This window comes from Pleurodeles waltl, chromosome 3_1, assembly GCF_031143425.1.
Source record: "Pleurodeles waltl isolate 20211129_DDA chromosome 3_1, aPleWal1.hap1.20221129, whole genome shotgun sequence".
NCBI lineage: Eukaryota > Metazoa > Chordata > Amphibia > Caudata > Salamandridae > Pleurodeles > Pleurodeles waltl.
Window position 1 is genome coordinate 449,996,331 of NC_090440.1, and position 25,259 is coordinate 450,021,589.

Here is a 25,259-nt window from a genome sequence, read left to right on the forward strand (position 1 = left end):
TTTTCTGTGTAGGCAGTGGTCCGTGGGACCACTACCTGCTCTGAAAAAAATATTTTGCTTCCATTCACAAAGGGGAAGGGGTCCCTTGGGGAACCCTTACCTTTTGCGAATGGGTTAGCAATAATTTGAAATTGGCGTTAACTGCAATTGCTTTGCGACCGCATTCACGGTCACAAAATTATACATACCATTCAGATTCGCTATTAGGTAGGGACACTCTAAACACGCCCCTTCCTAATACCGAATTGCAAAACCCAAATTGAGATTCAGTAACATGTTACAGAATCACAATTTACCCTTTGTACATCCCCAAAAAAAATTTTCTAGTCGCACACAGGCCGATTCTGCGAATCAGCCCATTTGAGACTAGAAAAATAATTTGTGCATGTTTCTCCCATTGCATTCCAGATAGAAACCATAATATCAGCATTGATTTCAGCTGGTCAGGACAGTACATCTCAAACACCGTTTAACCACAGTGACTGGTTGGACAGTCTGATAAGAGAAACAAACCTAAAAAACAACTTCTCAAATCTCCCCTCCCCATCCCACCCACAAACATGTGAATTTGTATTCCTGTATGACTGCTGACTGTTTGAAGAAGGCTGCTTTATACAATATTCCACTAAATTGGTTTGAGCCAGGGAATCTGCCCGTCTATATATTTCAATAGGCTGCACGTATCTCTAATTTAGCTTTCGGGGCACATAGTTCATCCACATGGTCTCTTGAGAGCCTGGAAAACTACAAACTGTCTACAGTATCTCCCTAGCTTCTTGCTGCCTGGAATATCTGGAGCACAGCTTGAAATAATAAAAAAAATTAATCATTCCATACTTTACTTGACTGCGTGGATCTGTTTACTAAACAGATAGGACTAAAATGCTGTCTACTATAGACTAATGCTATGATAACTTCAGTTTGGGATCAGATGGAGAAATGTTGTTTCCACTCAAATGAATATGTATCTTAAAATCTTTTTTAATGGTAACGTTGGATTTTCAGTTACTAGTCTGAAAATGCTGCTTTTAGAAAATTGCCATTTTTGTACTTAAACCAAATGTGCTTTTCTGCCAGTATCCGTGGTCACATGACTGTTAATTGGTGTCCTGTAGAGGTTTGTGCATTCCTTGCAGACATGGAGTCAAAAGAGGCTTGTGTGGGTGGTAAGGTGTCCTGGAGGATGTACTCAGCCTTTCTGAGTTTCAAGGGGTTGCTTGAGGGCTTGCCCCTCCTCCTTCCTGACTTCTAAGTGCCACCTACCTGAAACTGACAAATCTCAAGCTTAGCCCTACCTGCCCTTTGTTACCCAAGGTAATTTGGAGCCCAACCCAGATAAGTGGGAACGTTAGACAATAGATAACATCCTCTACGCATGAGCTGGCATTGGGGATAAAAGTGGAACATTCCTGAACCTGTGGGAGATCCAGAAGAAGGACCGCTATGCTCTGCAAAGGTCAATTGGTTGATCTCCCTTTTGAGCTACTTGGACACAACAAGTTTCTACAGACCCATACAGCAATCGCCAAGCTGACCAGCACCAACGAGACTGGCCTGAGCCCTCTTCTGGAGTGAGCCCCAACCTCCCAAGCTGGTGCCCCCTCTAGATCCTGGACTAATGCCTGGCATTTAAGGGTATTCCTCTGCCCCAAAATCACAAGGCCAGAGCTCCAGAAGTTTTAGGATTCTTTGTGACTGCAAAAGGACTCCTTGTGTCACCTGATGACCACACTAAGTGCCCAGTGACACAAATCTCCAGCTACAGACTGTTCTTCCTGTTCACTTCAAGAACCAATGCCAATATCAGAAGGCCCTGTCAACTATCAATGAGATGCTCCAGGAGTGATCTACTCTTCATGCTGAGCAGTGATAGTCCACAACACACCAACAGCGATTTCACATCCACCTTCAACCCAAAGCTCTGCTGCTGCTCCCTGCATTGACGTCGACTCACTGACGGTAAAGTCACCATCAGGTCAAAACCTGGTCCTGTAACCAACCTGTCCTCCATTGTGGTCAGCGTGAACCTAAAAGTGTGACCCAAACCAGTGTGACCACATAATCACAATTAACCCTAGGTACTATTTTGGGACAAATTATTATAAAGATGTATAAGGATTGCTCTACTGATTGGAGTTTCCCTCTTTGGTGTAATGTTATTCATTGAAATACATTCTATTTTTCTAAATTAGCATGGGATTTTTATTTTGTTGTGATTTAAGTTTATTACTGAAAAGATCCCTTTTTATTAAAACACCTTGATTAACTATTTATTTTTCCTTCTTCAAATTCAATTCCTGTCTCACGTAAGTGTACTCATGTTACTTGCTTTAACAAATAGAAATGGAGATCAGGAGCATTGATATCCTCTGGTGGTAGAGTTGAAGAAGCTTTGTGAGGAGAAAGGACTAATCCTGGGAAAGAGAGCTATAGAAGTGGACTTTCAAATAGCTCTTAAAGCTTTTGAGGAGGTCTGCAGGATGTAAGGTGCAGCAGACAATCAGGAAGGAGGTAATTCTAGGGATGGAGAGGTGGAGGAGGAAGAAGAGGAAGCAGATGGATCAACTGAAACCAGAGGAGGATGGCAACGTGTCCACAGAGTGAGGTCCCCTGCCACAGCAGTAATCAAGGTCCTACCACAATCTGTCCCCTGAGGATTTAGAGGACAGGAGAGGAGGAAGTTCCAACTGCATCTGCCCAAGTGAAATTAGCGGCAGAGGAGAGAAAGGCTGAGGCAGAGCAATCTCTAGGCAATGAGAAGGCTGATACTGAAAGGGATGAGGAGAAGAAACAGAGCTCAGAATGAAAGGAACATTTTGCTGGTTCAATCAATATGACAAAGGGAGCTGAACTTCAAAACCAAACATCTGTAAGAGACCAGCATCAATGGTGGCAGCAGCAATGCAGTGTCCAATGGAGACAAATTGGTTCTTATTCATAAAGATCAGAGCCTGGATAGGGGGTGAAGGATAATATTGATAAGTTGTTTGCAGCCTATGAGGTACTCCCGCAAATGCATAGGATCCTAGAGGAGGATTGAGTAATATATAAAAGCGTAAACCATTTGTTGAGAGAGACACCCGGCTGGCCCTAGACTAGCAGATGGCCTATGCCCCATTAAAGCTGCCCTTATCACCAGGTTTGAGCTCACCCTAGAGAAGTATCGCATGTGATTGAGATATAGTCACGAACTGTCAAACCAGTCTTTGGTAGATTTTGAGGCATTCTCAGGGAAGGCACTAAATTATGGGGAGAGGGGCAGCAATGTGAGTGATGTTGGTGGGTGGGTGGCACATGCTCTATATTTACTTTACAGAGTTGGACCACACCTGATAGATACCAAGATCACTGAACTCAAGAAACTTGCGAAGAAGGCTGGATCCCGATCAGCACCAGAATTGCAAAGGAGGTACATGTGGGAGGATCATGAAACGGGTGGAAATGGTCCCCACCAAAAGGAAGAGGTGAGAGACAAGGATACATTTAAAGAGTTCTCTAAGAAGGAGGCCCAATTTCATCTTGAACAAGGAAAGGAGTTTTTTAGGGGAAGAAGCCTTCATGCTATTTTACACCCAAGTGCATGAGTGCTATTAGTGTGGGTACTTTAAGAGGAATTTTCCTCTCTCTGAGCACAAGAAGCAGCTGTTCACATTAGGCAGACAACATAGATGGCAAGTGCTCGGGGGGAAAGTAGCCCCAGTTAGTGTGGGAGAAAATGCAGCAATTATCCTGGTACCCATGGGTGACAGAGAGATGGCGCCAAAGGTTCACATCAATGACTCTAGTAAAAGGTACAGGTGGTGGCTCACCATCACTGGGCACAGGGTGAATGCTGTGAGAGATACAGAAGCCAATATGACTTCTATTATCTGTCATCTGGTCTCCTCAGAGGAAGTAATCCCTTATGTAGTATACCAGGTTGTGAATGCAGACAACCAAGTGAGCCACTGTCTGGTGGCTCTGGATCAGTTGGATTGGGGGAGTGTGTCAGTTTTCTTAAAGGTAGTTGTGAGTCTGACCAAGCCTGTGGACCGTTGGCTAGGTAATGATCTAGAGCACCCCACCAGGAAAGAGGTGGAGCTTTGGTCACACTATGAGAAGTTAGCATTGCCTGAGTGGGTGTGCCTCACCACAGTCCATGGCAGCCCGTCAGGAGAGTCCGAAGGGCCCATAGCAATCACCCAGGTACCTGCCAAGAAGAAGCGGGTAGGAAGTGTGGGATTCCTGCCTCAGACAATTTCACGGCTTGGGAGTAAGCTGATCCTGAGGCTTAGACCCCAAACTTACAGAGCAGAACATAGCTGCCTTAGGAAACCTATCTTATCTACCCAGGTGGCAAGCAGAAAGGCCCCTTCCTGGGAAGAGTTCTATCAGGTGCAGAAAGAGTGTCCCACTCTTGAGGGTCCACTGTGAAAGGCCAAGACCTCTAGTGATCACCTCATATACTGCTATAATAATCTACTATAGTGAGCCTAAGGTCCCTGAGTCTGAGTTAACCCTTTTGTTGGTGGTCCCCAAGTGCTGCCAAGGCTTCCTACTGGGACTGACTCATGATGTACCCTCAGCAGTTCATCTGAGACAGGTCAAAACCTTTGCAAGTTTGGTCACCCACTTTTATTTGCCCCGGATGAGAATGGCCTCAGATGCATTCTCCGGGTCCTGGTAAAACTGAAGGATCCCCTGATTCCTTTCCCTGTCCTAGGCACACCATTTAAAAGAGTGGGAATCAACATTGTGTGGCCTCAAAAGTCCAAGACAGCCCTGTACAACAGGATTGTCTTACACTTGGTAGACCTTAACACCTGACACCCACAGGCCGTACCTCTGAAAACAGTGTCAGTTCTGTTACCAGGGTCTGATGTGGATCTTTTCCTTTGCCTGACTCCCAAAGGAGGTTGTATCTTACCAGTACAGCCCTTTAATGTCAACGTACATGAAGTCATTGTTGGATGCGTGTGGGGTAACCTATAAGATCTCTACACCCATCCATCCATGACCAGTGACCTTGTTGAGAGGATCAACAAGACCCTCAATGGTATGCAAATGAGAGTATCAGAGCCCTTGAGGTGTAAGTGGGCATCGTCTTGCATGTCTGTTATATTTTTGCATGCAAGTGCCACAAAAGCGGAAATGTTTTTATTCCTTTTGAACTTCCATGAAGCCAACCTGTCAGAGGGCCTCTCTGCCTTGTAATTGAGGGATGGGAGCAAGCACCCACAAATCCCTCTAAGCCCCAAGATATAGTGAGCTACATACTGACTCCCAGGACTTAGATGAAGCTCTTTTGGAAAAAGACCACTCACTGATAACCTGTAAGCCAGCCAGGAACTTACATAAACTCTGGCATGGCCAGATGATTACTCTGGTGTATACTTAACCTGGTCAAAAAGTGTGGATGACAGGCCCAATGGAATCATAGACCTTGCAGGACCAGTGGACTGGGCCTTATGATGTCAAGGAGCACAAGGGTGAAATCACTTACCTGGGGACCTCCTGACACCCAGGAACCTTTTGAGGTACCTGCATGCCAACTACCTCAAGCCTACTTTGAGAGGTCTGAGATCACCATGCTCTTGTGACAGATGGGAGTGAAGAGGAGGAGGGTGGACCTCTCCGAGATCTATTCTCCTCTAAAGATCAAGATGGTTCAGTAAAGGATGTGAACCTCTCCCTAACTCTCACTCCACAACAGGAGAGAGAATGCCATCAGTTACTGGAGCAAATCTTCTTATTCTCACCTACCCCGGGCTCACCTGCAATGTATCCATCATACTGACACAGGGAACAACTAGAATAAGATTTACTGACTGCTTGATAAAATGAGAGAGAACATCAAGGAGAAGGTATCCAAGGTGCTACAGTAGTGAAGTAAAAGTAAAACACAATTAAAATTCCAAACACATTTAGAACACATAGTCAATTTTAATAAATAAAATGAAACTAAAATGGCAAAAAAACAATAAATACAACTTTTTTTACTGCATTCGTCATTGCCAAGGGCACCTGCAAATCAAAGAGGAGACCAGGGTGTGGGGCCAAGCATTTCCCCATGCTATAAAGTGATGCTGGTTCCCCCACACCGCAGGATGCTTTTTTACTGCAATCATCGTTGCCAATGGCACCTGCAAATCAAATAGGAGACGAGGGGCGGGGCCAAGCATTTCCACATGCTACAAAGCGCTGCTGGTCCCCCCGCGCCACGGGATGCTTTCTTAATGCATTCATCATTGCCAAGGGCACCTGCAAATCAAAGAGGAGACCAGGGGGCGGGGACAATCATTTCCACGCGCTGTAAAGCGGGCCCGCCCTTCGCATGTCAGCGACCGGAAGAGGCCGGGCTGGACCACCCCCCTGAAAATTGCCTACTGGGGAGAAAAAAGTAAATAAGTAGATGCCCAATATAAGAAGAAAGTGGGCATAGCTGACTGTGTACACCATAATGTAGTATTTGTGCATTTTGCTGTTGTTGATTTGATAGGGATTACAAGCCCTAAGTGCCAGTGATAAGGAGAGGGGAAAGAGTTGTTTGATCTGTGACTGCCCGAAAGCGCACTGCGCACCCCCTCAATGTGGGAATCATCTACTGTGCTGCCGCTGACCTGGTAGGGACTACAAGCCCCAAGTACCAGTGATAGGACTCAAAATTGAGGTTGGTATTTAAATGACTTTTATCTATATGACATGATTTATCCCTATGGACAAGGTTATCTCACAGTGTCAGTTCTTCTTCTAGATTATGTACCTACGAATGGAGTATTCAGGTGGTAACTGGGAAACGGGACTGGAGCAATAATTTTTGTGGGGTTTGGCTAGTTGGTGAATCACTTGCACACATCCTGCATTCGACCAGCACAAAGAAAAAGATTATAGACTTATAGATGTTATATCTTTTTTTCTTTAACGCACGTTAATAGCCATTATAATTATGGGCAAAAGAAAGTACTTAATGCCGAACCCTCATATAATCGCAAAAAATAGCACCTCCATATTCAAATACATTTCAGGAGCGATAGGGGTGATAGATAAGAAAATCTCTAGTGTTGAAGAAAAAATGCTGACCTCTGGTGAATGCAACTTACCTGCATCAAGGAGACATAGGTTGATTACAGTAATATCGAGAGGGGCATTAGTACAGAGGTAACTGAGTGTCAGAAAAGTAAAAACAATAACAATGGGTGTATTATCTGGGATACAATATTTGTCCTGGATGATTCTCCACCAGCATCTAAGTGCCCAAGGAAACCTTTGTCAGGGTCAGTAGATAATTCCTCTAAAAACAATCCAAAGAAGGAGTCAGTAAATATGCCTGGAAGGCAGCCTTTAAAAAAAGTAATTCAGAGGAAAACTCCAAATAAATCACCTGAAACAACTTTAAATCTCTTTTACGAATCAATAAACGCCTTGAAATCATCGGTCGGGGCCTCATTGGATTCTCTTTCAGAATGATTAAGAGCGGTAGAGAGCAACCTTGAGGTGGGTTTAGTACTCATGAAGTCATTTCAGCCTCTACAGTCTGGGGAATTACATCACCCCAGAAAAGTTCCTAGTACACCACATTTAACTACAAATTACACGACTGATAGACAACCCGTAACTCACACCAGAAAAGTTTCTACTGCCCCACATTTGACCCCAAATCTTAAAAGTAATTCACAATCCTTTAAACCAGTGACAACTATTTAACAACCACATGTTATGTTTTCAAATAGAGGGGGTCATTCCAAACTTGGCGGTAAAAGCCGCTTACCGCTGTCAGAAGACCGCCAACATACCGCCATGGCCGCGGTAAACTGCCACAGTCATTCTGACCCACAACAGGCAAACGCCAAAATACAGACATCCACAAAAGTCTGCCACACCGAAGGCCAGCGAGAAACTGGCGATGACCAAACCTCCACCGTCACGCCAACAGAAATACGCCCACACTATCACAACACATGAATCCACGCGGCGGTCTTTCAACTGCGGTAATCCATTGGCGGTACACACCGCCGCGCTCAAAATACACACACATTTACAAAACACATCCACATTGGACAATTCAAAATACACACACCTGATACACATACACACACCACTCCCACACACCCAACACAATATAAAACACACACCCACATCACCCACAAACCCCCACCTCTACAGAATCAGGACCATGCACTGAGAAAAAGAGAACTGAGCACCCAGACACGCATTTTACTTTTACCCAGCAATATTTCCACGCACTTCACACAACACACCAATACACATCACCACACAATCCACCCCACACATCACCCACACCACCCCATGGCACCGCAAAGATACCCCAGGTTCTCCGAGGATGAACTCAGGGTCATGGTGGAGGAAATTGTACGGGTAGAGCCACAGCTCTTCGGGACACAGGTGCAGCACACCACCATTGCCAGGAAGATGGAGCTATGGAGCAGAATAGTCGATAGGGTCAACGCTGTGGGACAGCACCCAAGAAATAGGGACGACATCAGGAAGCGGTGGAACGACCTACAGGGGAAGGTGCGTTCAATGGTATCCATACCCCCACCCTCACCACATCACATCCTGCTCCTTGCAAATGTCTCACCATCACAGCCCACCCATCCCAACACCAAGCCCTGCATGTGACCACAAAGCATGGACACCCATCAACAAAGCATGCCCACTGCACATACCCATCCCCCACCAAATCACGTCACAAAAGCCCCCACACAGGAATGCCAGCACTGGGGTACAAGGGCACCCACCCATTACACCCCATGGCACACACAAATGCAATAACCATACTTTTATACCCCTGCAGGACCCGAACTCCACGTCACCGCGCAGGAGGGTCCACAAATGTCCACTCCACCCCCAGAAGAGGCCCACAGTGAGGACAGCACCTCTGTCGACCTGGATCTAGATGACCAGCCCGGCCCATCGGGGACCTCAGGACAGTCGGTTCCCCTCAGACAGCCACAGCCCATAGCAGACCTTCCCCCCTCTGGGAACACCAGCACAGCACCCACCCAACGGGCCCATCCCTCAGTCCCCAGGACACGTCAATCACTGGTGTGTCCACCACTACAGGGAACCCAGGTTAACCCCCCACCCCAACAACAACAGGGACCTGGGGGCAGTGGTAGTGGGCACACGGTCCAGGGGACAGAGGCCCAGGGAAACAGGGGAACTGGGAGGGCTGCTGTGCGACAGGGGGGGGGACAGGCCCAGGGAACCCACTCTCCACGAGGCCCTCTCCTCCATCATGGAAGCCTACCACCACTCCCAGGAGACGATGGTGACGGTCCTGGCCAGGTTTCAGGAGATCCAGCTTCTGCAGGAGGAACAGTATTTGGGGTTCAGGGAGGAACTACGAAACATCAGTTCCGCCCTGGCCACCATTGTAGGGGCTCTGAATCAGGTAGTCAACACATTGCGGGACACTGTGGCAGGACAAAGGGCCCCTGACACTAGCATGGACCAAGAACTGCCTACCACCTTTGCCGGCGCTAGTGGACAGGAGGCACCGCCACAGGACCAACAGGCTACCAGCACTCCACCCCCTGCAGAAGGAGAACCACCCCGCAAGCGGGCCCTGAGATCCAGGAAGAAGATAGAGTAAGATGCCAAGACCCCCGCCAGGAAAGGATACCTCCCTGATTGTCATCCCACTGTCCCACATTGACACCCTGTACATTCTTTTTACTGCCCATGCTCCACTTTCCACAGGCATTTGGATACTGTACCTGTGATACTAATAGTCTGGACTCTGCCATGGACAATCCTCCACCATCACCCCTCACTGATTTGCAACCACCCACCAATATAGAGCACTGAAATAAACACAGTTATTGGACAAAACAATCAGGAGTCTGGCTGTGACTTTGTACTAATGTATTAGACATTACCATCCCAAAATGCATATTTACATTGTGATGCCAACATACCACTGTCACACAGCTGTAGTCCATGGGGAAACAAAGCAGATGTCACGCAGAATGGCCCACATCTCTGAAATTGGAAGGGAAAGTCACAACTCAGTTACCATACACAGGGGGAAAAGGTCAGACGGTAGAGAGGTAGTAGGGGTTAAGTATATGTAATATGACGGGTTGGAATCATACCTGTGTGTCATTGAAAATACTGCTGTATTACTGTGTTCCTGTTGTCTATGTCGTCCTCTTCGGCTTCCTCTTCTTCACTCTCCACAGGCTCCACAGCTGCTACAACACCACCATCTGGACCATCCTCCTGCAGAAAAGGCACCTGGTGTCGCAAAGCCAGGTTGTGAAGTATACAGCAGGCCACGATGATCTGGCACACCTTCTTTGGTGGGTACAATAGGGATCCACCTGTCATATGGAGGCAGCGGTACCCGGCCTTCAGAAGGCCGAAGGTCCACTCGATCACCCTCCTAGTTCTCCCATGGGCCTCATTGTACCGTTCCTCTGCCCTTGTCCGGGGATTCCTCACTGGGGTCAGTAGCCATGACAGGTTGGGGTAACCAGAGTCACCAATTAGCCACACACGGTGCCTCCGGAGTTGACCCATCACGTAAGGGATGCTGCTATTCCGAATGATGTAGGCGTCATGCACAGAGCCAGGGAACTTGTCATTAACATGGGAGATGTACTGGTCTGCCAAACACACCATCTGTACATTCATCGAATGATAACTCTTTCTGTTCCTGTACACTTGTTCACTCCTGCTGGGGGGTACTAAAGCCACATGTGTCCCATCAATGGCACCTATGATGTTGGGGATATGCCCAAGGGCATAGAAATCACCTTTCACTGTAGGCAAATCCTCCACCTCAGGGAAAACAATGTAGCTCTGCATGTGTTTCAGAAGGGCAGACAACACTCTGGACAACACCTTGGAAAACATAGGCTGGGACATCCCTGATGATATGGCCACTGTTATTTGAAATGACCCACTTGCAAAGAAATGGAGTACTGACAGCACCTGCACTAGAGGTGGGATCCCTGTGGGTTGGCGGATGGGTGACATCAGGTCTGACTCCAGCTGGGCAATCAGTTCCTGAATAGTGGCTCGGTCAAGCCTGTATGTCAGTATGACATGTCTTTCCTCCATTGTCAACAGGTCTACCAGCGGCCTGTACACTGGAAGATTCCTCCATCTTCTCGCCAGTCCCAGCGGACGTTGCCTATGAAGGACAACAGCAAGCACAGAGTCAATCAGCCCACAGGTACGTAACCACAGTTTGCACAAAACACGATTCCCAATGCATTGAATGGTTTGTATGAGTGTTGATGCAAGGCCTAGGTATGTGTGATGCATTTAAAAGTCAGCCATGTGGGCTCTTGAAATGGCGGCTGCCTGACCTGTGAAGTGTGACAATGGGATGTGAGGTCAATGCGCTGGCGTGGCACACCGTGGCGGTACGCGGTCGAAGACCGCGGCGCAAAGCAGCATTGGTTAACATTGAACCCTATGGGTCTCAGGAGCCAATGACGGTACGCACCGCCGCGGGCGTGACCGCCATTTTCTATCTGCTTAATCACTCGATACCTGATCTTCGACAGGAGAGGACCTACACTGCAAGTGCTGCTGTGACCTCGGTCTGGAAGGGACAATGGCTCATGCGACTGGGGAAAGGGCCCCTGCCTTCACTGCTCAGGAATTGGAGAAACTCGTGGATGGGGTCCTCCCCCAGTATGCGCTACTCTATGGTCCTCCAGACCAACAGGTAAGTACACTGGGACCATGCTTTGTGGCCACTGCCTGTGTTGAGTCGGGTGGATGAAAGATGGTGGGGAGGGGAGCGAATGAGGCATGCATCAAACGACGGATGACAGGTTGTGCCACATGGCAAGGGTAAGGATGAGGGGCCACTCACATTGAGGGTGCAGAAGGTGAATACTCTTTTTCTCCCCCTGTACATTTCACATAGGTCAGCGCCCACCAGAAGATAGACATTTGGCGTGCCATCGCCACGGACGTCCGGGCCCTGGGGGTCCACCACAGACGGGGCACCCACTGCCGGAAGAGATGGGAGGACATCCGACACTGGAGCAGGTGTCTGGGTGGGGGAGGAGGGCTGTGGGTATCCCTAGGCCAGGGCAATTTCTGTAGGCTAGGCCTCTCCGTAAGGCATGGCCCTGTGCCCTTGCCCCCCACCTCTGTAGGGTGCCAAGTACAGTTATCCATGGCCCTGTTTCATCTATGTGTGCAGTTGTCGTCCATAGGCTTGTAGGCCATGTCCCACGGATTGAGAAGTGGACCCCAAGTGCGCGGCGTAGTGCAGGGGGCTTCTGTGTCTGTCCTCTCCGCCAACGGTGTCGCCAATGCATGCACTCAACATGTCTTTATTTTCTCCCCCCCCTTTTTTTGTGGTCTTCCTGTTCATGTGTGCATTAGCATCATCAGGCGGAGGAGAAGTGGCATCGGAGCATGAGGGAGCTGCATCCCACATGGCCCTGGAGGGCCATGCAACGGATTCCGAATACACCAGTCAGACAGAGGGCGAGGGGAGCTCCACAGCGGGGACTCATGCAGACATTAGTGACACGGACTCGTCCTCTGAAGGGAGCTCCCTTGTGCTGGCGGCAACATCCGTGCCCCCCGCAACAACAGGTACAGCCGCCACCAAGCGCACCAGCACCGCCCTCCCAGCAGCCCCTTAGCGTTTGGCCCGTGCCCGCTCACCCAGGAAGGTGGGCATCTCCTTCGCCCCAGGCACCTCAGGCCCTGCCCCTGTCACCCCTGCTGCCCTCAGTGAGGAGATTATTGACCTCCTGAGGACGCTCACTGTTGAGCAGTCTACCATTTTGAATGCCATCCAGGGTGTAGAAAGTGAGGTGCACCAGAGTAATGCATACCTGGAGGGCATTCATTCTGGTCATGCTGCCCTTCAGCGATCGTTCAACACTCTGGCCTCAAAACTGATGGCAGCAATTGTCCCTGCCTCTAGCCTCCCCACCCCAACTTCCTACACTCATACCCTATCACCTGTACCTCTGCCTATCCCAGACACACCATTCAGACCAGCCTGCACACACCTCAACACCCAAGGGTAGCCCATCCAGACATAAGCACCACACATCACACAAGCATTCACACAAGCAACATCCACATACAGACATACCAACACCCACAGCCTCCACTGTGTCCCCCTCCTCCTCGTCTCCCTCCTCCCTCCCTGTCACGTCTCCACTCACACTTGCATGCACAACATCTTCAGCCACTACGTCCATCACCAGCACACACACCAGAACCCCCGCACACGTGCAGTCACCACCCCCACTACCATTTACACGTCCCCTGTGTCCTCTCCCAGTGTGTCTGTCTCCCCGTCTTTCAAGATACACAAACGCAGGCAGCCACCCACCCAACAGCCATCCACCTCACGACAGCCTCCAGCACCTGCACCCAAAGACACCAGACTTAAGACTCCTACAACCACAACCACAACCTCTTCCTCCACTCCCATACCCACTACACCTACCCGTCCCACTGGTCCTAAAATGCTATTCCTGTCCAAACGTAACCTCTTTCCTACAACTCCCCCTCCCGGTCCATCTCATAGGACTCCAGTCAGCACCTCAGCCACCACAAAACCGGGCCCTGTGATGACAGTCTGCCATGGACTGTGGAGTCCCCCACCCTCAAGGGCAGGCAGTTCATTACGGAGCCAAAGCACGGGCAGCCCGCCCCCAGAGAAACACCCGAAGATAGTCAGCGGCCGGCGCGAGAGGGTGAAAACCCCAGCCACTAAAATCCCTACCATGGCTCCGGCACGAAGTGTGGAGACAGGTGGCACACCGCCCAAGGTTGGGAAGGGCCACAGGCGAACAGGGAAGGCTGGGAAGGGCAGCACGCCAGAGGAGATCGCCTTCAGCCCAGCTGGCCAGGAGGGCCCCGTCAGCCCCATCCCAGGTGGGCAGGAGGACACCAACAGGCCCTGTACTGCAGACCAGGAAGGCCCCGCCAGCCACCCGACAGATGGGCAGGAAGGCCCGCCAGCCAAAGGACAGGTGGCAAATGACCTGCACGCCATGGCCGGATCCGTTGAACTGGGCCCTTTCACTCAAGCACCGCTGCACTGGGCACCGCCGTCTCAAGCACCGCTGAACTGGGCCCTTTCACTGAAGCACTGCTGAACTGGGCCCTTTCACTCAAGCACTGCTGAACTGGGCACCGCCGTCTCAAGCACCGCTGAACTGGGCACCGCCGTTTCAAGCACCGCTGAACTGGGCACTGCCGTCTCAAGCACCGCTGAACTGGGCACCACCGTCTCAAGCACCGCTGAACTGGGCCCTTTCACTCAAGCACCGCTGCACTGGGCACCGCCGTCTCAAGCACCGCTAAACTGGGCACCGCCGTCTCAAGCACTGCTGAACTGGGCACCGCCGTCTCAAGCACCGCTGAACTGGGCACCGCCGTCTCAAGCACCGCTGAACTGGGCCCTTTCACTCAAGCACCGCTGAACTGGGCACCGCCGTCTCAAGCACCGCTGAACTGGGCACCGCCGTCTCAAGCACCGCTGAACTGGGCCCTTTCACTCAAGCAGCGCTGAACTGGGCCCTTTCACTCAAGCACCGCTGAACTGGGCACCGCCGTCTCAAGCACCGATGAACTGGGCACCGCAGTCTCAAGCACCGTTGAACTGGGCACCGCCGTCTCAAGCACCGCTGAACTGGGCCCTTTCACTCAAGCACCGCTGAACTGGGCCCTTTCACTCAAGCACCGCTGAACTGGGCACCGCCGTCTCAAGCACCACTGAACTGGGCACCGCCGTCTCAAGCACCGCTGGCCAATTCGCGGCTGGGGCAGGCCCGCATCTGTGTCGGGCAGGGCTGAACAAAGCACTCTGTGCACCAGTCCCCCTCCAGAACCAGTGGAGACTGTCATCCACTTGAGAGACTGTGGCTTTGCACTCCCCAGGATGGTACAGTGGGCAACCCACCCACTGTAGAGACTTGAGAGACTGTGGCTTTGCACTCCCCAAGATTGAACAGTGGGCAACCCACCCACTGCGGAGACTTGAGAGACTGTGGCTTTGCACTCCCCAGGATTGAACAGTGGGCAACCCACCCACTGTGGAGACTTGAGAGACTGTGGCTTTGCACTCCCCAGGATTGAACAGTGGCCATGGAGACCCCTCGTGGATCTGGCGTCGTGCACTCATCTGGCTGAGGTGCCCCTCCTTCCCTTCCCCCTGAGGTACCTGTAGTTTTCCTATCTGATGCCCCTGCAGTGTTCTCTCAGTTGGAGTCAGGTATCCTGTGTGGGCTTTGCCCATGTGATTTGGGCCCAGTGGACCACGGACAATACCTGCTACAATGCTCGGACTTGTACATATATGTATATAAGTGTTTTTGATGTGTAGAAATATATATATATATATATATATATATATATATATATATATATATATATATATATATATATAATTCAGCCAGTATTACAATATATTCCAATGTTTAGAATCATTTCCTTTTGTGTTTGCTTTCTTCCGGGGGGTTTGGGGTGGGGGGGAACTGTGATGTATTTCTATGCATTGATGTGTGTGTTGTAGTGGGTGAGGGGGGGGGGGTGGGTGTGTCGCGTATGTGTGTGCCCGTAATATTTTCTCCTCCCCCCTCCCCTGTGTCGTAGGTGCAGTACTCACCGTTGTCTTCTGCGCCGGCGTTCGTGCTCCTGGTAGAGGAGCAGGAAGACAATCGCTGGGAGGATGTGGAGTTCGGATTCCATGCTGTCCTGATTCCTCGTGGGGTGTATGGAGGTGAGCGTTTTCCATTTGAAATGGCTGTTTCCGCCGTGTTTTTATCGGCCGGGCTACTGCCCCGGAAAAGGTGGCAGATTGGTGTGTTGTGATAGGGTGGGCGGTACATTTTCTCCCGCCTGTCTGTTGGCGGTGACCGTCGCGCTGTTTGTTTGTCCCGCCGTGGCGGGCGGTGTGTTGATGCGGCGGTCTCTGTTGGTGGTTTCCGGCAGGGTCGGAATTCCATTTTTTTTACCGCCAGCCTGTTGCCGGTTTAGCTGCATGTTTAACACCGACCGCCAGGGTTGGAATGATCCCCAGAGTCTTGTCTTCAGATACGGTAATTCGGCCTGTTATACATCCCTCTGGGGGAAGTGTCTAAGTGGGAGAACTTCGGAGTACTCTTATACACCTAGAGATTTTTTACATCTCCCTCCTGAGTCGACACCATGCGTATTGATCCTAGCTAATGTTCCCACCTGGCTAGCCAGCATCAGGAAACATTAACAGCCTTGAGGAATAAGTCCCTCAACTGGATAGGATCGCACATGGATCCCGGTATGGTGGGGTCTCTCTTTGATGACATAAAAATGGTGAGGAGAACTAAAAGGATAGGTACCAGTCAGAAATCATTAGATGGAGATTGTGTGGTCCTCTCATTTAAATCTCCAGAACTAGTAGAGAGAGTCATCCGTGAACTTGGGGCAAGGAATGTTATTTATCATGGCATATCGTGATTACCTTTGGGCTACTTTTACCAAACAACTGTGGGGAAAAATCCTAGTAGCATTCAACCATTCTATTCTGTAGACTTACCTAGTGTTAACCCTATCCCCATTAGTAACAGATTTCAAGCCCTTTCAACACTAGAAGACATGGATTGACTCACTAGGGTGACAATAGAGAAACCCAAAGAACTGACATCCATAATGAACACAGAAGGAGGCAGATAGGGCCGGAAGAGTCATCTAGATCATTAATTCCTATTGCCCACAATGTGTAGACTGTAAACAAGGCACAGGAACAGAATCAATAGAACTTTGAAATTGATTTGCTTTTTTGGAATTTGGCAGGCTTAAGTAATAAGCTTAATAATGAGGAGAGGATAAAGTTTGGCTGGACAAATGTACATAGGGGGCCTGAGAAGGTATGTGGATTGCATGAGATAGACATCGATCCGAGGGTTCATTTCACTCATAATCTGCAAGGAGAAGCTATGAATATACTGGTGCACAAATTTAACTTGTGTTTTGTAAATCAAATTTGCCTGGATGATCCGCAGGGGTATATTCATGAGGTGGGTCGCAAATTGCGGCCCCATAGCGAGTATAGGCACTCGCAAACATGAAGGCCTGCTGTCGTCAACAGACCTCCATGTTCGTGACTGCTTTTAAATAAAGCAGTTTTTTTTTTTTTTTAAGTGTAGCCCGTTTTCCTTACAGGAAAACAAGCTGCACTTAAAAAAAAAACGAAACCTTTAGTTTCGGTATTTTTTCAGGGCAGGGAGTGGTCCCTTGGACCACTCCCTGCCCTGAAAAAATATTTGTGGTTCCAGTCACAAACTGGAAGGGGTCCCATGGGGACCCCTTCCAATTTGCGAGTGGGTTACCATCCACTTGAAGTGGATGGTAACTGCGATGCCATTTGCGACCGCGTACGCGGTCGCAAATGGTATTGCAAACCACTCAGACTCGCAAATAGGAAGGGAACACCCCTTCCTATTTGCGAGTCGGAAATGCATATTGCGAGTCGGTACCGACTCGCAATATGCATTTCTGCATAGCAAAGAGGCATTTGCACCTCGCAAACAGCGATTTTCGCCGTTAACGACGTGCAAATACTTTGCTACATCTGGCCCTAAGTGACCACTTCCCACAGAGTGTAAAGATTTTACTAACATCTAGCATGATACCCCTACAGGACAATACTGTATTGGCAACTGATATTGAATTAGCCTTGCGCAATGGGTACTTGTTACGATGTTCCCAAATAGAACCAAAAGAACTCCTGAAGCAGTTAATATGTGTACATACGCAAGATTTTGCAGACTGCCTTAGCGATGATATAGAGCCATCAAAATGTATTAGTGCCTTTTCCTCGATAGCGAGACAGGTGAAAGAAGCTCTTACTAATAAACGGGGAAACTCATGGCGGAGGAATAAAATGGGCTGGTTTGACCATGATTGTACAATAACACTTAGGAGATTAAAAAAGGCATTAAGTGCCCCCAATGAGAAGTCCAATTGAGATACGTATTCTGGGGAAGGAATATAAGGCGGCCATTAAGAAAAAGAAAACAAGCCTGAAGGAAAAAACCTGGGAATCTCTTCATAGAGCTAGTTTTATGAAAGATAACACCCTTTTCTGGAAGATAATAAATACTCTGATCTCTAGGGCCAGACAGGACCCTAGATTGGAGATTGCTATAGTGGAGAGGGATTAGATCAGTCACTTTTCTAAGATATATGGTATGGCTCCTGATACAGACTTATTTGATTTCCCAATTAGTGACTCCTCTCAAAATAATCTATGTTCAATTGGAACACCTCAGTTCAGCCTAGAGGAAGAAGTAGAAGCTATTAATGTAAGTAAAGCTGGAAAAGCCAGAGACCTTGACGGTGTCCCGGTACACTTATAGAAGGCTAACATACATTTATGGGGCCCCATGTTGACCCACGTCTTCAAGGCTCGTGCCTGCAAGGACCTTTATCATCAAGGTCCGATTCCATTATTGTACTAATATACAAAAAAGGTGATCATCTCAACCCAGCCTGTTATAGACCCATTTCATTACTCAACTCTTTAGCTAAAATAGCTGCAAGAATCATGCTGAATAGATTACAAGGGTGGACCGAGGAAAATAATATTCTATCCGAACTACAGTATGGTTTTCGCACAGGAATAGGCACCATAGAACAAGGGCTGAATTTAAGTATTATAATTGGAAAATACACAAAGATCACAGAAGGTAATTTGTATTTGGCCTTCATAGATCTGTCTTTGGCATTTGACTGTGTGGTCCATGACAAACTATGGGAAATCATAAGTGATCTAGGGGCAGAACTGACAATAATTCAGTTCATACGGGAACTGTATTCAGAAAGTAGAGCGATGATGAGATATGGGATAAAGGGGGAATGTACTAGATCTTTCTGTATACATATAGGCGTACGCCAAGTCTGTGTACTAGCTCCTTTCCTATTCTCAAGATATATAAATTAGAATTAACAAGCAAATGTAAAGATCTTTCTCAAATAGGCCATTGCCCGATTCCGGCTTTACTTTATGCAGACGATGCTGTCCTTATGGCTCGGACTCCGTTAGCTCTTTAAAGACTTTTGACAACGTGTGTAAAATATTTGGCAGATCTGGGTCTCACCATTAACCATTATAAAACTTTTATAATGAAATGTGGTAGAAAACCATTGAAGTCACCTGACATTACCATGTAAGGTGGAAAAATCGATGTTACTACAACATATTCTTGCTTGAAAATAATGTTTGACAAAGTAGGTTCCTGGCGCAGTGTGTAAAAATTAAGAAATTACAGACCACGAAGGCAACAATGGACCTGAAGATTTTTTCTAAAAGGCTAGGGACGATCACCCCACAGAACATGTTAAAAGTATTTAGAGCTAAATGTATTGCGACTGCCACATACGGAGCAGGCGTATGGGGGTATACCAACTGTAACCCGATTAAAATCGTGGAAAATTATTTCCTGAGACATTTACTAATGGTACCAAATGGTGTCTCATTATTTGTTACACATGCAGAATTAGGGGGTTCCTTTCTAGTGGATTTCATTAAGATTCTATGGCAGAAAATTTTGACCTCTGAATATATTGCCCTAAATAGAGCAGTCCTACAGGATTGTATGGCATCAGCATTTTCTTTACGAGTGCCATAGTTGACGTATTTTAGGACCTTTTTTGAAAATATGGGCCATAAAGAGTAATATACAAACCCAGAATTACTAGAGTCATTAACTAGGAAAGAGTTGAGGTCTCTGTCCTTGAGGCATTTAGAAGAGCTGAGGTGGACAGTAGAGGCAAAAAAACATATTGTTGTGTCCAACCAATTGATTCTGTTCACAGATGGTATCCAGCCTTATTTGATGCATGTTGTAAAACCTAGACACCACTTTCTTCTTACTAGATTAAGGCTAGATACGTTCCACTGCTTGGTAACCTTTCCAACTATAAATGATTGGATTACAAAATGAGAGGTGTGCCCCTGTGATTTAATGTCAGCACACAGTACAATACAAGTGGTTTTGTTCTTCAAATTTTATTAAAAAACTGAGAAATGCCTTTTTAACTCCTTTTTTAAGATTGATCAATATTAGGCAATGTTGTCATGCATATATATATCTTAAGACAATACCCTCTATTGAAATATGTGGTATTTTAGTAAACTTTTTAAGTTCCATCATTACCGTAAGAAAGCTTTTGACTAGACCAGTGATTTGAACATCAGGGACGATAAATTTATTCTGATTGATTAATTTGCTGTCTCAAATAAATCATAGTAGGTCATACCCAAATGAAAAATAATTGTCTTTGTCGTAGAAAAAGTGGGGAGCTCCCTTTTAAAGTGATAATAATGTCAAACACCATGTATTTATATATAAGTATGTTTTAGATGGTACAAATTATGTTTTTAAAACTTTTTTTGAATTTACGATGAAATAATCAGGGATCGCAATTGTGCATGAATATATAAATGTTTATGTGATGATTTTATATTGATAAAATTGGAAATGTATCTTTGGCTTTTATGATCCTTTGAGTCCGAATAAAGAAAGATTGACTTACTTAATAAATAGAACCTGAACTATGAATTTTTAATGTTTGAATTAAAAATAGTGCCAAAAAGTATAAAGATCTAATCGGAGGTATCTGGTTGTGTTAGACTAGGTCAAAGTCAAAAGCTAATGCCAACTGCCATGGATCCCGGCTCATATACAGGAAACAGGTGTAACCCATTGGAAGCTTTACCTTCTGAGTTAGAAACTTTTATGGAGAAAAACTGATTATCGACTGGTAGCCAGTGGGGCAACCCGCTACATGGATGCAAAATGGGGCTCAATGTCAGTGGGTTGCTGAAGAGTGGGATCCTGGTGGAGTTGTCAATGAAAGCGGTAAAGCTCTGAGTGGGTAAATTCCAAAGTCTATGCCCAGGAAGGACTTTATATCAATTTAATGCAGATCATTGACGATCTTAATTAAGGTCTTTACGTTTCGACTTGGAAACTTTTTTGGAAGTAGGATCTCCTTCAGCAGGGCAAACCAGCAAGTTTAGAGCAGCTGCTCAACACGTCTTCAGGGCTCGTGCCTGCAAGGACCTTTATCATCAAGGTCCGATTCCATCATTGTACTAATATACAAAAAAGGTGATCATCTCAGCCCAGCCTGTTATAGACCCATTTCATTACTCAACTCTTTAGCTAAAATAGCTGCGAGAATCATGCTGAATAGATTACAAGGGTGGACCGAGGAAAATAATATTCTATCCGAACTACAGTATGGTTTTCGCACAGGAATAGGCACCATAGAACAAGGGCTGAATTTAAGTATTATAATTGGAAAATACACAAAGATCACAGAAGGTAATTTGTATTTGGCCTTCATAGATCTGTCTTTGGCATTTGACTGTGTGGTCCATGACAAACTATGGGAAATCATAAGTGATCTAGGGGCAGAACTGACAATAATTCAGTTCAAACGGGAGCTGTAATCAGAAAGTAGAGCGATGATGAGATATGGGATAAAGGGGGAATGTACTAGATCTTTCGGTATACATAGAGGCGTACGCCAAGTCTGTGTACTAGCTCCTTTCCTATTCTCAAGATATATAAATTAGAATTAACAAGCAAATGTAAAGATCTTTCTCAAATAGGCCATCGCCCGATTCCGGCTTTACTTTATGCAGACGATGCTGTCCTTATGGCTCGGACTCCGTTAGCTCTTTAAAGACTTTTGACAACGTGTGTAAAATATTTGGCAGATCTGGGTCTCACCATTAACCATTCTAAAACTTTTATAATGAAATGTGGTAGAAAACCATTGAAGTCACCTGACATTACCATGTAAGGTGGAAAAATCGATGTTACTACAACATATTCTTACTTGAAAATATTGTTTGACAAAGTAGGTTCCTGGCGCAGTGTGTAAAAATTAAGAAATTACAGACCACGAAGGCAACAATGGACCTGAAGATTTTTTCTAAAAGGCTAGGGCCGATCACCCCACAGAACATGTTAAAAGTATTTAGAGCTAAATGTATTGCGACTGCCACATACGGAGCAGGCGTATGGGGGTATACCAACTGTAACCCGATTAAAATCGTGGATAATTATTTCCTGAGACATTTACTAATGGTACCAAATAGTGTCTCATTATTTGTTACACATGCAGAATTAGGGGGTTCCTTTCTAGTGGATTTCATTAAGATTCTATGGCAGAAAATTTTGACCTTTGAATATATTGCCCTAAATAGAGCAGTCCTACAGGATTGTATGGCATCAGCATTTTCTTTACGAGTGCCATGGATGAGGTATTTTAGGACCTTTTTTGAAAATATGGGCCATAAAGAGCAATATACAAACCCAGAATTACTAGAGTCATTAACTAGGAAAGAGTTGAGGTCTCTGTCCTTGAGGCATTTAGAAGAGCTGAGGTGGACAGTAGAGGCAAAAAAACATATTGTTGTGTCCAACCAATTGATTCTGTTCACAGATGGTATCCAGCCTTATTTGATGCATGTTGTAAAACCTAGACACCACTTTCTTCTTACTAGATTAAGGCTAGATATGTTCCACCGCTTGGTAACCTTTCCAACTATAAATGATTGGATTACAAAATTAGAGGTGTGCCCCTGTGATTTAATGTCAGCACACAGTACAATACATGTGGTTTTGTTCTTCAAATTTTATTAAAAAACTGAGAAATGCCTTTTTAACTCCTTTTTTAAGATTGATCAATATTAGGCAATGTTGTCCTGCATATATATATCTTAAGACAATACCCTCTATTGAAATATGTGGTATTTTAGTAAACTTTTTAAGTTCCATCATTACTGTAAGAAAGCTTTTGACTAGACCAGTGATTTGAACATCAGGGACGACAAATTTATTCTGATTGATTAATTTGCTGCCTCAAATAAATCATAGTAGGTCATACCCAAATGAAAAATAATTGTCTTTGTCGTAGAAAAAGTGGGGAGCTCTCTTTTAAAGTGATAATAATGTCAAACACCATGTATTTATATATAAGTATGTTTTAGATGGTACAAATTGTGTTTTTAATACGTTTTTTTGAATTTACGATGAAATAATCAGGGATCGCAATTGTGCATGAATATATAAATGTTTATGTGATGATTTTAAATTGATAAAATTGGAAATGTATGTTTGGCTTTTATGATCCTTTGAGTCGGAATAAAGAAAGATTGACTTACTTAATAAATAGAACCTGAACTATGAATTTTTAATGTTTGAATTAAAAATAGTGCCAAAAAGTATAAAGATCTAATCGGAGGTATCTGGTTGTGTTAGACTAGGTCAAAGTCAAAAGCTAATGCCAACTGCCATGGATCCCGGCTCATATACAGGAAACAGGTGTAACCCATTGGAAGCTTTACCTTCTGAGTTAGAAACTTTTATGGAGAAAAACTGATTATCGACTGGTAGCCAGTGGGGCAACCCGCTACGTGGATGCAAAATGGGGCTCAATGTCAGTGGGTTGCTGAAGAGTGGGATCCTGGTGGAGTTGTCAATGAAAGCGGTAAAGCTCTGAGTGGGTAAATTCCAAAGTCTATGCCCAGGAAGGATTCTATATCAATTTAATGCAGATCATTGACGATCTTAATTAAGGTCTTTACGTTTCGACTTGGAAACTTTTTTGGAAGTAGGATCTCCTTCAGCAGGGCAAACCAGCAAGTTTAGAGCAGCTGCTCAATCAACACGTCTTCAGGGCTCGTGCCTGCAAGGACCTTTATCATCAAGGTCAGATTCCATTATTGTACTAATATACAAAAAAGGTGATAATCTCAACCCAGCCTGTTATAGACCCATTTCATTACTCAACTCTTTAGCTAAAATAGCTGCGAGAATCATGCTGAATAGATTACAAGGGTGGACCGAGGAAAATAATATTCTATCCGAACTACAGTATGGTTTTCGCACAGGAATAGGCACCATAGAACAAGGGCTGAATTTAAGTATTATAATTGGAAAACACACAAAGATCACAGAAGGTAATTTGTATTTGGCCTTCATAGATCTGTCTTTGGCATTTGACTGTGTGGTCCATGACAAACTATGGGAAATCATAAGTGATCTAGGGGCAGAACTGACAATAAATCAGTTCATACGGGAACTGTATTCAGAAAGTAGAGCGATGATGAGATATGGGATAAAGGGGGAATGTACTAGATCTTTCGGTATACATAGAGGCGTACGCCAAATCTGTGTACTAGCTCCTTTCCTATTCTCAAGATATATAAATTAGAATTAACAAGCAAATGTAAAGATCTTTCTCAAATAGGCCATCGCCCGATTCCGGCTTTACTTTATGCAGACGATGCTGTCCTTATGGCTCGGACTCCGTTAGCTCTTCAAAGACTTTTGACAACGTGTGTAAAATATTTGGCAGATCTGGGTCTCACCATTAACCATTCTAAAACTTTTATAATGAAATGTGGTGGAAAACCATTGAAGTCACCTGATATTACCATGTAAGGTGGAAAAATCGATGTTACTACAACATATTCTTACTTGAAAATAATGTTTGACAAAGTAGGTTCCTGGGCCCAGTGTGTAAAAATTAAGAAATTACAGACCACGAAGGCAACAATGGACCTGAAGATTTTTTCTAAAAGGCTAGGGACGATCACCCCACAGAACATGTTAAAAGTATTTAGAGCTAAATGTATTGCGACTGCCACATACGGAGCAGGCGTATGGGGGTATACCAACTGTAACCCGATTAAAATCGTGGAAAATTATTCCCTGAGACATTTACTAATGGTACCAAATGGTGTCTCATTATTTGTTACACATGCAGAATTAGGGGGTTCCTTTCTAGTGGATTTCATTAAGATTCTATGGCAGAAAAGTTTGACCCCTGAATATACAGTATTGCCCTAAATAGAGCAGTCCTACAGGATTGTATGGCATCAGCATTTTCTTTACGAGTGCCATGGTTGAGGTATTTTAGGACCTTTGTTTGAAAATATGGGCCATAAAGAGTAATATACAAACCCAGAATTCATAGAGTCATTAACTAGGAAAGAGTTGAGGTCTCTGTCCTTGAGACATTTAGAAGAGCTGAGGTGGACAGTAGAGGCACAAAAACATATTGTTGTGTCCAACCAATTGATTCTGTCCACAGATGGTATCCAGCCTTATTTGATGCATGTTGTAAAACCTAGACACCACTTTCTTCTTACTAGATTAAGGCTAGATATGTTCCACCGCTTGGTAACCTTTCCAACTATAAATGATTGGATTACAATATTAGAGTTGTGCCCCTGTGATTTAATGTCAGCACACAGT